Genomic DNA, 13,750 nt, shown 5'->3' with positions numbered 1-13,750 from the left:
GTGCTGAGAACCTCTCAGCAGGCTGATAGGGGAGTTCTTGAGCCAAAGGTGTCCATTAGATAAGTATTCCCTCCCACCCCCCGGTGCTAGTCGTCACCTGGGAGCCGCAGTGGGAAGTGTGGCCTCAGCATCAGTACCTTGGTGGATTCAGCATGGCAGCTGGGCCATCCCTTGTTCTCTGCTGCAGGAGATCTGAATGGTGCATTTTCATGGTCGCCATGGATCTTTATGACATTCCTTTCATCCAGAATATCTTTCTCCCTAACTGTAGCTTCCATCTGCTGCCACCATAAACTGCCATGAGAATCCACACATCAAGACTCAGCTCAAAGCCAGAGATCTCATACACTGCTGGGGCTGGGGGAGTGAAATGGTACAACCACTTGGAAAACCATTTGGCAGTTTTTACTAAAGCTGAGCACTTAGTTGTCCTATCTCTCAGCAATTCCATTTCTTGAGATATATACCCAAGAGAAATGAGTACTTATGTCAGCAAAAAGACATGTCTTAAAATGTCCATGGTTCTACTCTTAATGGCCAAACACCATAAACAATTCAAGTGTCCATCAACAGGTATATTCATACAGTGGACACGACAATTTTAAAAAGAATGAAGTGAATCTCAGACAACATTGAGTAAAAGAAGGCAGACCCAAAATACTTACTGTATGATTCCATTTGTATGAAGTCCTAGAACAGGAATACAAACTTATGGCGATGGAAGTCAGAATGGTGGTTACCGGGAAGGGAGGTAAAGACTGGGATGGACACAAGGGGGTTGTGGGTTGGCAACATTGTGGTCTTGGATGGTGGTTGCACCGTGGACATTGAGGAAAGCCATCATCCTGCTTACACGGTACATTAGTGCACTCACTCACCTCTGTGCTTTCTGTATGGCACACCTTGATTTAAAAGGAAGACCACTTAGCCCAAGGGCCAGCTCTCCTGAAAACCCAGTTTGTCACACCCAAAAAGCCTTAACTCTGCTGGCCCCGCCACTGTCTCCCGGGAAGCACTTACCTCTCCGCAAGGCCTTGCTCACAGGCTGGGAGCTCAGTGAGAGTTTGTGTCATGTGGGTCACAGCCAAGCAAAAGCTCAATGAATGGTTCCTTGCCTCAATGAATATGTGTATCTCTGCCTTTGTCCCAACTTTTTTACAAATTGGGAATCTGCTTTATGTGAAATTTTGCCCCCCTCTTTTTTTTCCTCTTTAACATTAAGACATGAACACTCTGCCATGTCACTGATGACTATTCTTTGGAAACAAGACTTTGGTTAGCTAGAGAACGTTGTGTACAATCACTAGGAAATTAGCCTCCTTCCCCCAGGCTCCATGGAGGAGCTGGATCCATGCCCAGCAGCCCAGGCCACCCCTTGACAGCACTGAATAGTAGCAGCATTTTTTCTTTTGCTGCTGCTGCTTTTTTTAAAAAAAAAATTTATTGGTGTTTATGGTGAAATACTCAGATTGTCGGTGTAGAGTTACATGAGTTTTGACAAATACATACATCCATGTAACACACACATCCCTACAGGATAGAGACCATCTCCATCATCCTCCTATTCATAGGGGAATGAATGTATAAATAATCTCTTATGACTCCTATATATACATAGACACACACACAAACACACATACACACAGGAGTGATAAGAACTTATGTAACATTAAGGGCATTTACATTTCTCTATCCTGTTTATTATAAATCTGCATCTTAACCATCAAAGAGTCAGGTGAAGGTAAGAGCACAAGAGAGAGCTGAGGTCTGGGATATGTAGGCAGCTACTAGGCCAAAGCCTGTCACAAGTAACCCAGCGGCTCCCTGGGCCAGAGCTCCTCAGCCCTTGGCCTCTGCTCCTCTTCCCCCTGACCTCCACCATGAGTCAGCTCTGAAAGCATCCTTCTGGCTGTAGGTGGGGTGGCAGCAGGGGCGTGCCACGTCTGGGCAGGGGGCCCATGTGGGAACTTGAACGCATAAGGAATGCCTCAGGTGTTCCTCAGCCCCTGACCAGCCTCCAGCTGTTCCAATCAGCCACAGCCCGATATAGTCAGGCTGTCCAGGTGCACCAACCTCTGCACCAGGCCCTGCCTGACAGTCCATGTGGCCCACAACTGATGGAAGACCTAGTTAAGCCAGGGTTTCCACCCTTCAGGACAGGAGGGCAGTTTCAGGCCTCCAAGTAGTCTTCCAGATGCAGGGAAGGAAAGAAGGGAGGCAGCCTCCTGCTGCCACCATTGGTCTCTGCAGAAGTGCAGCCCTGTACCCTCCCAGTCCACACCACTGGTGATCATGATGGCCTGGCCAGGCCCCTGCAGTCAGCACCAGAGGCAGCGAACCAAGGCTGCATCGACCTGTGGACTGGCACTGTGGGCCTCCCTTCAGGAGGATACAGGTTATGGGACCCAGGTCCCACCACAGCAGCAGCATAAAGCCAGCCTCACAGTCAGCTCTGGCCACACTGAGCCTGTGGGAAAGCAGGTGGGCAGAGTAGTTACCTTAAAGGGATGTGGTCTGAAGCCTCCTGTGTCATTTCTGTTTCCATTATGTTTATGAATTTTCGAAAGCCAAATAAATTCTAATTAACATTTAAAAAAACACACCCCTTCCAAACAGCAGTATAGTCAGAAAGCTGTGTGTCCTTTAACCAAAGGAGTTTCTCTTCTCAAAGAAAAAATTTCATGAAGTCACACACAACTAATTTAGAATTTGAGATAATTCTATCCTGGATCCTGGGAATAAGAAGTACAAGAAGATGTAATCTTTGCCTTCTGGGAGCTTATATCTAGTGGAAATAATCAAATGATGTGTTTTTGAGTCTTGTACTTTCAGACTTTTGACTGGTTTGGATAGGTCAGCCTTTTCCTAGGGTTGCTAAATTTAGCAAACAAAAGTAGGGGACACCCAGTTCAATTTGAATTTCTGATAAACAATATTTCACAATGCTACCTTTTCCAACTAATGGAAAATGAGGGTGGGGGTGGATTACTGTATAACCGTGAGGTTAATATCCCCAAATCATTCCCATTTTCCAAGTTCAAATATAGAGACACTGGTGGAGAAGGAAGACTCAACCATGCCTCCACTAAAATAAGAAACAGCGACAATACCAAATGCCAGCAAACATGCAGAACAACTGGGTTTACATTCATTGCTGGTAAGAATGTAAAATGGTACTCTGTGAAATACATGAGCAGTTTCTTGAGAAATTAAACATATACTTACCCTGTGACTCAGAAATTGGACTCCTGGGCATTTACCCCAGAAAAATGAAAATGATGTTCACACAAAAGCCTGTACACAAATGTTCCAAATGTTCCAAGAAGATTTATTTGCAATAGCCAAGAACTGAAAATGACCCAGATGTCCTTCAATGGGCAAATCGTTAAACAAACCGTGGTACATCCATACCATGGAATACTACTCAGCAACAAAAGGGAGTGGGTTACTGATACATCAACAACTTGGATGGGTCTCAAGGACATAGTGCTGAGTGGAAGAAAAGCCAGCCTCAAAAGTTTACATCCTGGGTGGTTCCATTTATGTAACATTCCTCTTGAAATGACAAAATTATAGAAATGGAGAACAGATTTGTGGTTGTCAGGGTTTAGGAATGGGAGAGAGTGAAAGGGGTAGGTTGGTTATATAGGAGTGCAGGAGATCTTTGTGGTGATGAAACAGTTCTTTATCTTGATTGCCGTGGTGTTTGATGAGTGTACACGTGATAAGAGGACTGTGGAATCACACATATTGTACCAATGTCAAGTTCTTGGTTTTGATATCACACTACAATTAAGGAAGATGTAACTACGGGAGAAACTGGGTGAAGGGTACACAGGACCTCCCTGTACTATTTTTGCAACTTCTGTGAATTTGTAATTTTTTCCAAAACAGAAAGTGTTTAAGAAATCCTTGGAAGGGCTGGGGGAGAGTGCTCCAGGGTGGGCCTCAAGGAGCAATTCTTCAAACACCGCAACCCCAGAGGCTGCTGCTGGGGCTGTGAGTTCAAGAACCACAAATGGAGCTGGGATTTAGGGATCAGGATGCTGTCACCAGTGCCACAACCACCTCTCAACCATCACAAAGCTGGTGACTGGGCACTGGAATCACAGTCCAGCCCCACTCTGCCAGCCTCCCACCCTCGGGACCCAGAAAGCTGTCAAGTGGATACTGAAGCCTGCTCTAGAACACCTCTCATCTCCACCACTTTGCCTGTGAACTGAAAATAGCTAAAAGGTACAGGAGGACGTCTACACAGGAGGACGGCTCCTCCCAGGAGAGCATCTGAATGGTAGAATCTAATTTGCATCCAGAGCCCAGCTGCAAGGGAGCCTGGGTAATGGAGTGTGCAGCTTTTCAGTCTCAGCAGCGCAGGAGGCTCCGTAGAAGGAGGGTGGGTGGAGGTTGGGCAGCCCAATCCCTGACATTCACCATGGTCACCCACCAGAACTAGATGTGCCTTCATGTGGGCTGCAGAACTTCCATGTGGGCAGGGCAGAGAAAGGATGCATCCATTCATTCCTGATGTGAAAATCATCCAAGATGCCTGGGATCCTACCCCACTGTTGTGTGTGGGTGCATGTTTTAAATGAAGCAGCAGTCATGAGAACCAGACAATCAGATATCCAAGAAGCAGGGCACCCTTACCATTCCCTTTAGGCATGGCTTCCCGGGTCATGCTCCTCGTACCCAAGGTGATGCCCAGTGCACCACTCGCCTGACACATGGACACATGGAGGGCAAAGCCCTGTTTCCTGTTGTTATGCAGAGTCTGTGGTATACAATGATCCCATAGCAAATGTTGCTGGGAAGACACACACAGGAGACTGTAAAAATCCATATCCTCATATCCATCAGCTAAGTGACTTTACCTATACCTACACCTTGAGGGGCCCTGGACCTCCATTCCCTGGTGCACTAGGGACCTTCTAGAGCTCACCCACCTTAGCCTGCTCTGGGTCAGGGGACATGCCTGTGGTGGACCTATCACTCCACCTTCTACTCTCTCCCTGCACCTGCCTCAAAAGGCCAGATGTTCCCTAGGAATCCTTACGAGGAGCTAGGTCCTACAGTGGAATTTCGGACACTAGCAGTAGGTCAGCGGGGCCAAGTTAGACTTTCCTAGCATTTCTCAGATCACACCTCACATATGTAAGTAAGCCTGCTTCTTTCTTGCAGGCCAAGCCCCTCCCATCGCCAGCACCCCTCTAACCAACATCACCTCTGGGATTCCCTGGGACTCACTCCACCATCTCCCCAAGAGGTGCTTCCTCCTCTGCCTCACAGCTTCCCAGGGTGGGCAGTCCTGCAGTCCAGCACTCTCCCCTACCCAGCCTCTTCCAAGTCCACTGGACCCATGATACCTACTGATACTTTCCTGCACAAACTGAGTGCTACCTCTGCTGCTGTGTGAGATGTCTCAAACCCCGAGTTTCCACCTAGAGACAATTTCCTCTCTGGTTACATTGCTTTGGAGACTCAGTGATTCTTCCCTGGTTGCTTGGACAAAACCACCTCTGTGCCCTGCCCAGAGGTCCCAAAGGCTGAGCTCCCAGCCACCCCAAAAGTCTTCAGCCCCTATACCCAAATGCCATATCTCCAGATCCCTGAAATGAGCACCCCTGAGCAATGCTAACCAGAACCCAATATAGGTCAGGAGAGGTCTCAGGCAGCACCTTTGCTGGTCCAGGGTTGGGAGGAAGAGGCAACAGAGGAGGAAGAACTCCACAGTTCCTCAGAGAGATCATAAGAAATTTTCTTGGGCCTCCTCCCCTTTGAAGAGGCATTGGGGCAGGGTAGATGCATGTGTGAGGAGAGGAAAGACCAATGTCCATAGCAAGGCATCCTTCAGAGCCAAAACCTCCTGCCTGGGCAAAAGGAAAATGGGTAGTCCAGGAGAGAGATGGAGGAAGTCTACCTGAACTGGCCAGCGTGCCTCGGAGGGCCAGGCGGTGGCTGTTTACTCACCCACAGGCCCAGGCCAAGGGGAAATATCTCCAGATATTCACAGAGGTATCTCCTGTATTTCTGTGTAGGCAGAGATCTTCCTTTGACCCCCTTTTGCCAACAGTCTTTGTCTACTCTCCCAGGCTTTCTGGATCCTCGGTTACAGGAGATGTGCTTACCAAACACAACACCAAGACACACGCTCTGACAGCCAGACAGAATATGGAAGACTGGGCCTGTCTCCAAACATCTGGAATGTGGGGCCACCATAGCATGGCCTCTTACTCCTTCCAAATTCTACATTCTCTGTGGGAAATTTGCTTGATAATAATTGTTGAACAAGTGAATGAGTGAATGAATATAAGAAGGAAGGAAGGATGCTATAGTGGTTGGGACCAAGGGCTCTGGAGTCAAACAGACCTGGGTTCAAATCCCAGCTCCACTAGTTACCTGCTCTGTGACCTTGGGCAAGAGACCCAACCTCTCTGAACATTGGTTTCCTTATCTGTCAAATGGGAACAATAGTGCCTACCTTGTGGAGTTGTGAGAGTTTGAGATGAGGAAGTATCTAAAGCTCTTGGCACAGCGTGAGACCACTGTAAATGTTTAGAACATGCCAGGTGGTGCTTATGGCTGTCTTAGAGTGAGCCTCCTCCCTCAGACAAGCTCAATGCTGCCCATTCACAAGGCAATGCAAGGGTGACATGTTCCAGTCAGGGACGGAGGGACAGGCTTCTCACAAGCAGAGTGGTTTATCATTCCTGTCATACCCTTTGAAACATCATGTGGCCTGGGCATCCCTTCATCCCACACCAGCTGCTTCCGCCGCCAGCCCCTTTGGGATAAGCTACAGCTCCTGGTAGCTGCCTCCCTGGAGTCACCCAGGCTCTCCTGTTGCGAAACAATGACCATATTTCTCTCCACCAATAGAGGGCAGCATTTTCTGCCTGGGATTCCTGCGAGGAACAGGTGTGGCTTCCCCAACCAGCTCTCCCTAAGTGGACCTGAAATCTGGAGACCCCCTCTGGCATTCCTCAGGGGGACCATCCTTTCCAGCGGCTCTCCAAAGCAAAGAGTCCCGAATTGTAGCATTTACCGATTTCCATGGTATAAATACTTTTACCGTGGCAGATTCCAGGCCACCAGTGTGACATCACTGAATGCAGAGTTGGAAAGAAATGCATAGTAGTGCACAATTACACAGTGTTTCCACCATACAGATATACAATAGATGTAAATAACCTCAAGATCACAGATGATAGCAAAATGTAGTAAAATAATTGTAAGTGATATATTTTGAATACTTATTACTTTTGTTTCAATTTATTTGATGGTAACGATATATAGGTTTTTTTCCTCTTTTTTAATACCCTTCAATTGGGATATGCTTTTTAAAGAAAATAATGAGGTGGGTCTCGCTATATTGCCCAGTCTTGAACTACTGAGCTCAAGTGATCCTCCTGCCTCAGCCTCCCGAGTAGCTGAGATTACAGGCTTGCACTACCACGCCCAGCATATAGGTTTATTTTTTAATAATGGCTGTGCTTTACAACATAAGCTCTTGCAAGCCAATATGAACAGACTACAGTATTTCACTGTGGCAGGCTGAAAGAATGTCCCTCCAAAGAAATATTCACTTCCTAGTCCCCAGAATCTATGAATACTACCTTAAATGCAAAAGACTGAATAGTATTTTATTTGGTGAAAGTGATATCTAAAAATCCTGAGAGTAAACTCTTACCCTGGATTATGCGGGTGGGCCCTAAATCTAATAACAAGTGAAGTGTCCTTGTCCGAGCAAGGCAGTGGGAGATTCAACACAGACACACATGGAGTGGAGAAGGCAATGTGAAAACAGAGGTAGGGATTGGAGCAATGCAACCACAAACCAAAAAACAAAACAAGGCCGGGTGCGGTGGCCTGGCACTTTGGGAGGCCAAGGCGGGTGGATCATCTGAGGTTGGGAGTTCAAAACCAGCCTGACCAACATGGAGAAACCCCATCTCTACTAAAAATACAAAATTAGCCAGGTGTGGTGGCATATGCCTGTAGTCCCAGCTACTTGGGAGGCTAAGGCAGGAGAATCACTTGAACCCGGGAGGTGGAGGTGGCAATGAGCCGAGATCTCACCATTGCACTCCAGCCTGGGCAATAAGAGTGAAACTCCATCTCAAAACAAACAAACAAACAAACAAACAAACAAAAAAGGAGGAATGCCAGGCAGCCAGCACATGCTAGAAGAAGCATGTGACAGATTCTCTCCAGAGCCTCAGGTGGCAGCATGAACCTGCCAACACCTTGATTTCGACTTACCCCCAGAACTATGGTTTTGAATCACCCCATTGGTGGAAGATTGTCAAGGCAGCCTGAGGAAATGGTTACGGGCCTGACGTTTCTTCTCACATGGACCTCAGATATTTGCCTTGTCCTTAAGCAAACCAAAACCAATGGCTGCCTTCTTTGCAGAGATTTCTTCCTTTGGATTAAAAGCTGGGTTAAATCTCCTATCCCTCCTGAGTCTTCCTATCAGTCTCCAAACACTCTGTTTGGAGGGACTTACATAGTTCAGATTTTGCTAGAATAAGCTGTTTGTTTAGTTCTCAAATACATTGTAGAATGATTCCATCACAATTTCCAAATTGCCTGGCATTTTCACAAACTCCGGAGAGGCTCCACCTTTTCCTTAACAGCAAAGACTTGAAAAATGTTGTCCCTGGACCAGCAGTGCCAGTAGTACCTGGAACTTGATAGAAATGCAGATTCTCAGGCCACACCCCAGGCCCACTGAGTCAGAAACTCTGAGGGTGGGGTCCAGCAATCTGTGTTTCAACAAGATCTCCAGATGATTCTGATCCTGGCTCAAGTTCGCAGCTGCAGCCACAAATGGATGGTTTCAGAGTCTGCTCAGGCTCTCAGACTCAGCAGCAGGCCAGGGGACCCGGGATGATGTCTGAGAGGTGGGGTGGGGCTAGCCCAGAGCTCCTGCACTGAGGAGGTTGCTCAGGGCTCCAAGCATGTGAGCCGCACACTGCAGGAATCAGAGCACAAGGAAGACACCAGCTCCTGCCAGGAGAGGCAGCCCCTCCAGCCTGGGTAGAGCCCTGCCGTCCAGATGGCTCAGGCCATGGGAACTTCTGCCTATTCTTCCGACCGCCACTCTCGTCCATCGGAGCACTCACTCTCTAGATCAGCCACAACCTCTCTGGTGCCTTTGAAACACAGAGTGCCTGGGGGTGCGGACAGAGGAGGATAAGCACTCATGCTTCCTACTTCCACTCAGTTGATAATAGTCTGCCCAGCACGGGCCTACAGTATGGCAGAAGTCAGTTAAACCTCAGACCACTGAGGCACGTGGGCTGGCTCCTCACATCCCTCCAGCCTCATGGGGGATGAACGGGCCAAGGAGCTGCTTGGCTTCCTTCCAATCTCCAGGCTCCCAACCCAACTCAGGGAACCCACATCTGACATTCCACTCAGGGTGGGGGCCGTGGCTAGGGGAGGAGGAGCATCGCATTCACCCCTCCAGGGAAGAGCCATCGCCTGCATCCTTGGCCAGGCCTTCCTGGACTTCAGGATCCTTGTCTGCAGAACAAAGGGGTTTCAGCCAAGTCAGGATGACTCAAAGTGCATCTTGAGGAATGCTGACAGATGTTACTTAACGCCTCTGTGCCTCATCTGTAAAACAAAGATAACAGCAACACAAAGGCCACAAAAAAACCAAAGGAAGGGCTCTTTGATGACAACATAAGTTTAGGAAGGGCTGCACTGAACAGGGCTCTGGCCTCAGGACCACAGAGCCTTCAGATGCTGCTGTGGCCACATCGCCAAGATGCACCACACCCAGGGCCTCCACCATGGAAACTTCTGAAGTCAAAGATCTCAGGATCCCTGAAGCATCTGTCCAGCATCATGGGTAAAAATCTGCTGCTCCCATCTGTGTGGCCTCAGGCAAGCCACCTGTCTTTTTTCCCTCCCCGCTACCTCTGCCATTCGTTCCTTATCTGTAGGGTAACCATAATCAAATTGGGGTTGTTGTTAGTCATTCATGAGATAAGATGTGTAAAGCCCTTGGCATGAGTTATTACAGGTCTGTCCAGAATCCCATACTCAAACCCTGGGGGCCAGATGTGATTCAGAATTCTGAATCTCTCAGATTTAGAAAGGTAATATGGTTCACATGCCGTGCATTATGCAGTGCCCTCAGCAGAGTCCGAGGTTACACCCAATAACCCAACACATCACTATTTCTGCAGTAAGTTGTACAAATATTCACACTGAGTGGGACATGAGTTTTAGCACCAAACATACAAAAAAGCTTTTGATTTTCATGCTCTGGGGAATTGCTGGTATTGCATCTAGAAGGTTGCGAACCTGTGTTACTATCTTCAGCTCCTCCAGCTTGGAAACCATCATTTTTCTTGGAGCAGCCCATTCAGCTGGGGATGCAGGGGGAGCAGGTTGGACCTGGGGTGAGGCCTGTCTGGCAGCACGGAGGCTGGCAATTGTGATTGCCTCAGCAGACCCTCTGAGGCTCATCTGCCTGAATCGGAGCAGAACCCTCACCCCACCCCACCCACTGCAGACCCATGGCAGCTCCAACCCTACAGACTCTTCTACACTTAGTGGGAACATACTGATTCCCAGCTGTTTGCTTCACTTGGCACATGGTTCTCATTCCAGAGGGAATGGCTGGGTGAACAGCAAGCACTGAGGCAAAGAGGCTTTCTTGAAAAGGATAAAAGTGGATGAAGTTTCCAGTTTGCAGGAAAGACACAGCTAATAGATTAGGCAGACTTTAACAAGCCAAGAGCCAATTGCATGTGAATGTGCTTGGCCAGGAGTTGCAGTTTGCAGCTCCCTGGACTAGAGAACCAGCCCTGCCACATCATTAACAGAAAGTTCTTCTCCTGCTAAGCCTTCTGAATCCAAAGGGATTAGCAGAAGAGGAACTGTCAGGGTGGCTGGGCTGGGGAGTGTGGTGGGAAAAGCGGTGGTCTTGGAAGCAAGACTTGCTAGCACAGTTCCTGATGGGTTTGAAGTCCCACCCTTCTACCTACAAGCTGGGTGAGCTTAGGTACGTTATTTAACCCCTCTGTGCCTCATCTGTAAAATGGAGATAGTAACAATCACACCTCCCCATGTTGTTGCTGTGAGGTTAAAAGCTTTGATCCATGTAAACCACCTATCCTAGGGAGTCTGCCCTTCTCCCCGCCCCAGGTAGGAAGAGGTCAGTGTTGATGGGAGTGCCTGGAAATGGTGTCCTTCCCAGACGAGCTAAGGAGGGAGAGCTGGACCCTATGCCACAGTGCTACAAGTGGCTGCTGTGCACTGGGCAGGCTGAGAGGGGCCACTCCATATCTGCCCATGTGCCCCCACTGTCTATGCTGAGCAGACCTGTTCACATCAGCACACAAAAGGGCTTGGTGCAAGCTGGAGCCTTGCTCACTGACAGGAAGAGTCCGGCTTGGTCTTTTCAAAGAGAAACTCTACATACACACACACACACACACACACACACACACACACACACAAAACCAGGCAACCCTGCCAGGCAGATTTCCCCTCCTTTCTTAGGCGGCCACCTCTGCCCCATTTCAGTGTAAAGGAAACCTGCTCTCAGAATGTGGCTCAGTTTGCCTACCCTTCCAGGTGCCGGGCCAGTGCCTTCACCTGGATTACTAGCTAACTTTGTTTAATTCTTACAGCCAGGCAGTATGGAAATCAACAAAGACCAACCAAGGGAGAACAGACAGAGGCTTGCTACGGCAAGGGGGTCAGCACCATCACTTGCATTTGGCAGTGACTCCAAGACAGGCAGGGACTGGGAAAGCTTTATAGTGAGAAAGAAAGGGAAGGCTCCAGGTGCACCCTGATTGGAGGCTGCTGGCATGAGAGACACTGGAGGTGGGCAAACTAGAGGTGGGGCATCCTAACTGATTGGTTAGGGGAGCATATTTGGCTTTCTCTGATTGATCCTGAGTTGGAAGTAGGGACAAAAATAAGGAAGCTGGCAGTCACTGACTAGGTCCTCACCCTACTGAGCAGATGCTACAGACATTGTGGTTGGTTCTCTGAGCTGGTTGCTGCAGAGGTGGTGGATAGAGTTTTATTATTATATGTAGTTTGGGCATTGTCCACTTGCACGTTCAGTCTCTCGATGGTGAGACAGGATTAGATCTGTTTTATTTCAAAGCGGCTGGTTAAGTCACAAAGTAGAATGAGCCTCATCCTAATGTGAGAGCTCCACATTATGTTTTGCAACGAAATGTTTCTTTGTATTCCTTTCTTCTTGCCATTTTCTAGGATGACAAGTGTCTCACTCCCACCTCTGGCTGAGTGTAGGTCTACCAGGCAGAAGGCAAAGCAGAGACTGTTAAACAGAAACTGGCTGAGGCCTAGAGGAACAGCATCACTTGATAAGGGTATCCTTGGAAAGAACTGAGAACACAGGAAGAAGAGAGGAGAAAAGACAAAAAGTCAAAGTCAAATAAACATTGGTGCCCTTAAGAGAAATGCCTGAAATCTCTAAATCCAAACTCACTTTTCCAAGGGCCTGAGTCTTGCCCAGGACACTTCATTTCCACGCCCACTGAATATGCCAGGCATGTTGGTTTATTGCAGGCCCCTGCTACCTATCTCCTACATTAGGTTGTAAAAGATCTAGCAAAAGGCACAGGGCCCAGATGGTTTTATGGGAGAGTGCTATAAAACTTTTGAGGAACAAATGGTTCTTATTTAAACTCTTACAAAGCATTAAAAAGATAAAATAAAATTCTGAATTTATTTTATGAGGTATGTTTAAATTTAATAGTAAGATAACCATGGAGTGCCCAAAAAGGAAAACCTTATGAATGTATATGCAAAGATTCTAAGTAAAATATTGGCAAGTTAAATTCTGCAGTTCCCAAAATGCTAACATATCTCAGCTTAATAGGTTTATTCTGAGAATGTAAAGATTATTCAGCATTAGAAAATAAAGGAGAAAAACTATATGCTCAATAGATATTGAAAAGAGCATTTAATAAAATTCAATCCCCATTCTTGATTTTTGAAAAATTATTTTAGTAAGCTAAGAATAAAAAGAAACTTCCTTAACTTAATGAAAGATATTTATCAGAAATGATTTCTTTAAACCTGACAAAACATAATAGAAACCACAGAGGTGTTCCCATTAAAGTCCAGAATAAGATGTGGATGCCTACTATTGTTGCTATTATTACTCAATTTTCCTCCAGAAAGCTCCCAACCTAAGTAATAAGACAATAGAAATAAATGAGAGGAGAACACGCACACACTTATGAAATATAAATGTAAAATTATCATTATTTGAAAATATTATTTTCTACTTAAAAACTATAAGATATGCATCTAAAATTCTATCTAGAAAAATCTAATCAAGAAAAAGAACTCATTCTCAATAGGAGTAGAAATTGCAAACTATCTTTAAAATGAGCTTATTTGTTGAAGAAAACTTTAAAATGTTACTAGAGGCCGGGTTCAGTGGCTCATGCCTGTAATCCCCGCACTTTGGAGGCTGGGATGGGCAGATGCTTTGAGCTCAAGAATTCAAGACCAGCCTGGGCAATATGGCAAAATCCCATCTCTACAAAACAATACAAAAATTAGCTGGTCGCGGTGGTGTGCACTTGCCGTCCCAGCTACTCAGGAGGCTGAGGTGAGAGGATCACTTGAGCCCAGGAGGTTGAGGCTGCAGTGAGCTGAGATCTTGCCACTGTACTCCAGCCTGGGTGACAGAGTGAGACCCTGTCTCAATAAACAAAAAATGTTGCTAGAGATTATCAAA

At 47.0% G+C, this 13,750-nt stretch overlaps 1 protein-coding gene across 4 annotated transcripts in view; it reads right to left on the bottom strand.

Annotated features, from left to right (window-relative positions):
* Positions 1-3,307: 3,307 nt before the first annotated feature.
* GASK1A (golgi associated kinase 1A) overlaps positions 3,308-13,750 on the bottom strand; it is an 89,320-nt gene continuing 78,877 nt past the window's right edge. For 2 of the 4 annotated variants that reach the window (XM_055381403.1, XM_055381402.2), the window contains exon 6: positions 3,308-12,384. The gene's annotated coding sequence lies outside the window, so the exon portion shown is untranslated. The remainder of the gene's footprint in view (positions 12,385-13,750) is intronic. The other 2 variants (XM_063703729.1, XM_055381405.1) reach the window with 2 other exon arrangements.

This window comes from Gorilla gorilla, chromosome 2 (genome assembly GCF_029281585.2).
Source record: "Gorilla gorilla gorilla isolate KB3781 chromosome 2, NHGRI_mGorGor1-v2.1_pri, whole genome shotgun sequence".
Taxonomy (NCBI): Eukaryota; Metazoa; Chordata; class Mammalia; order Primates; family Hominidae; genus Gorilla; species Gorilla gorilla.
The sequence above is the reverse complement of the archived record's forward strand: the minus strand, read 5'-3'. Positions and strand labels throughout refer to the sequence as shown.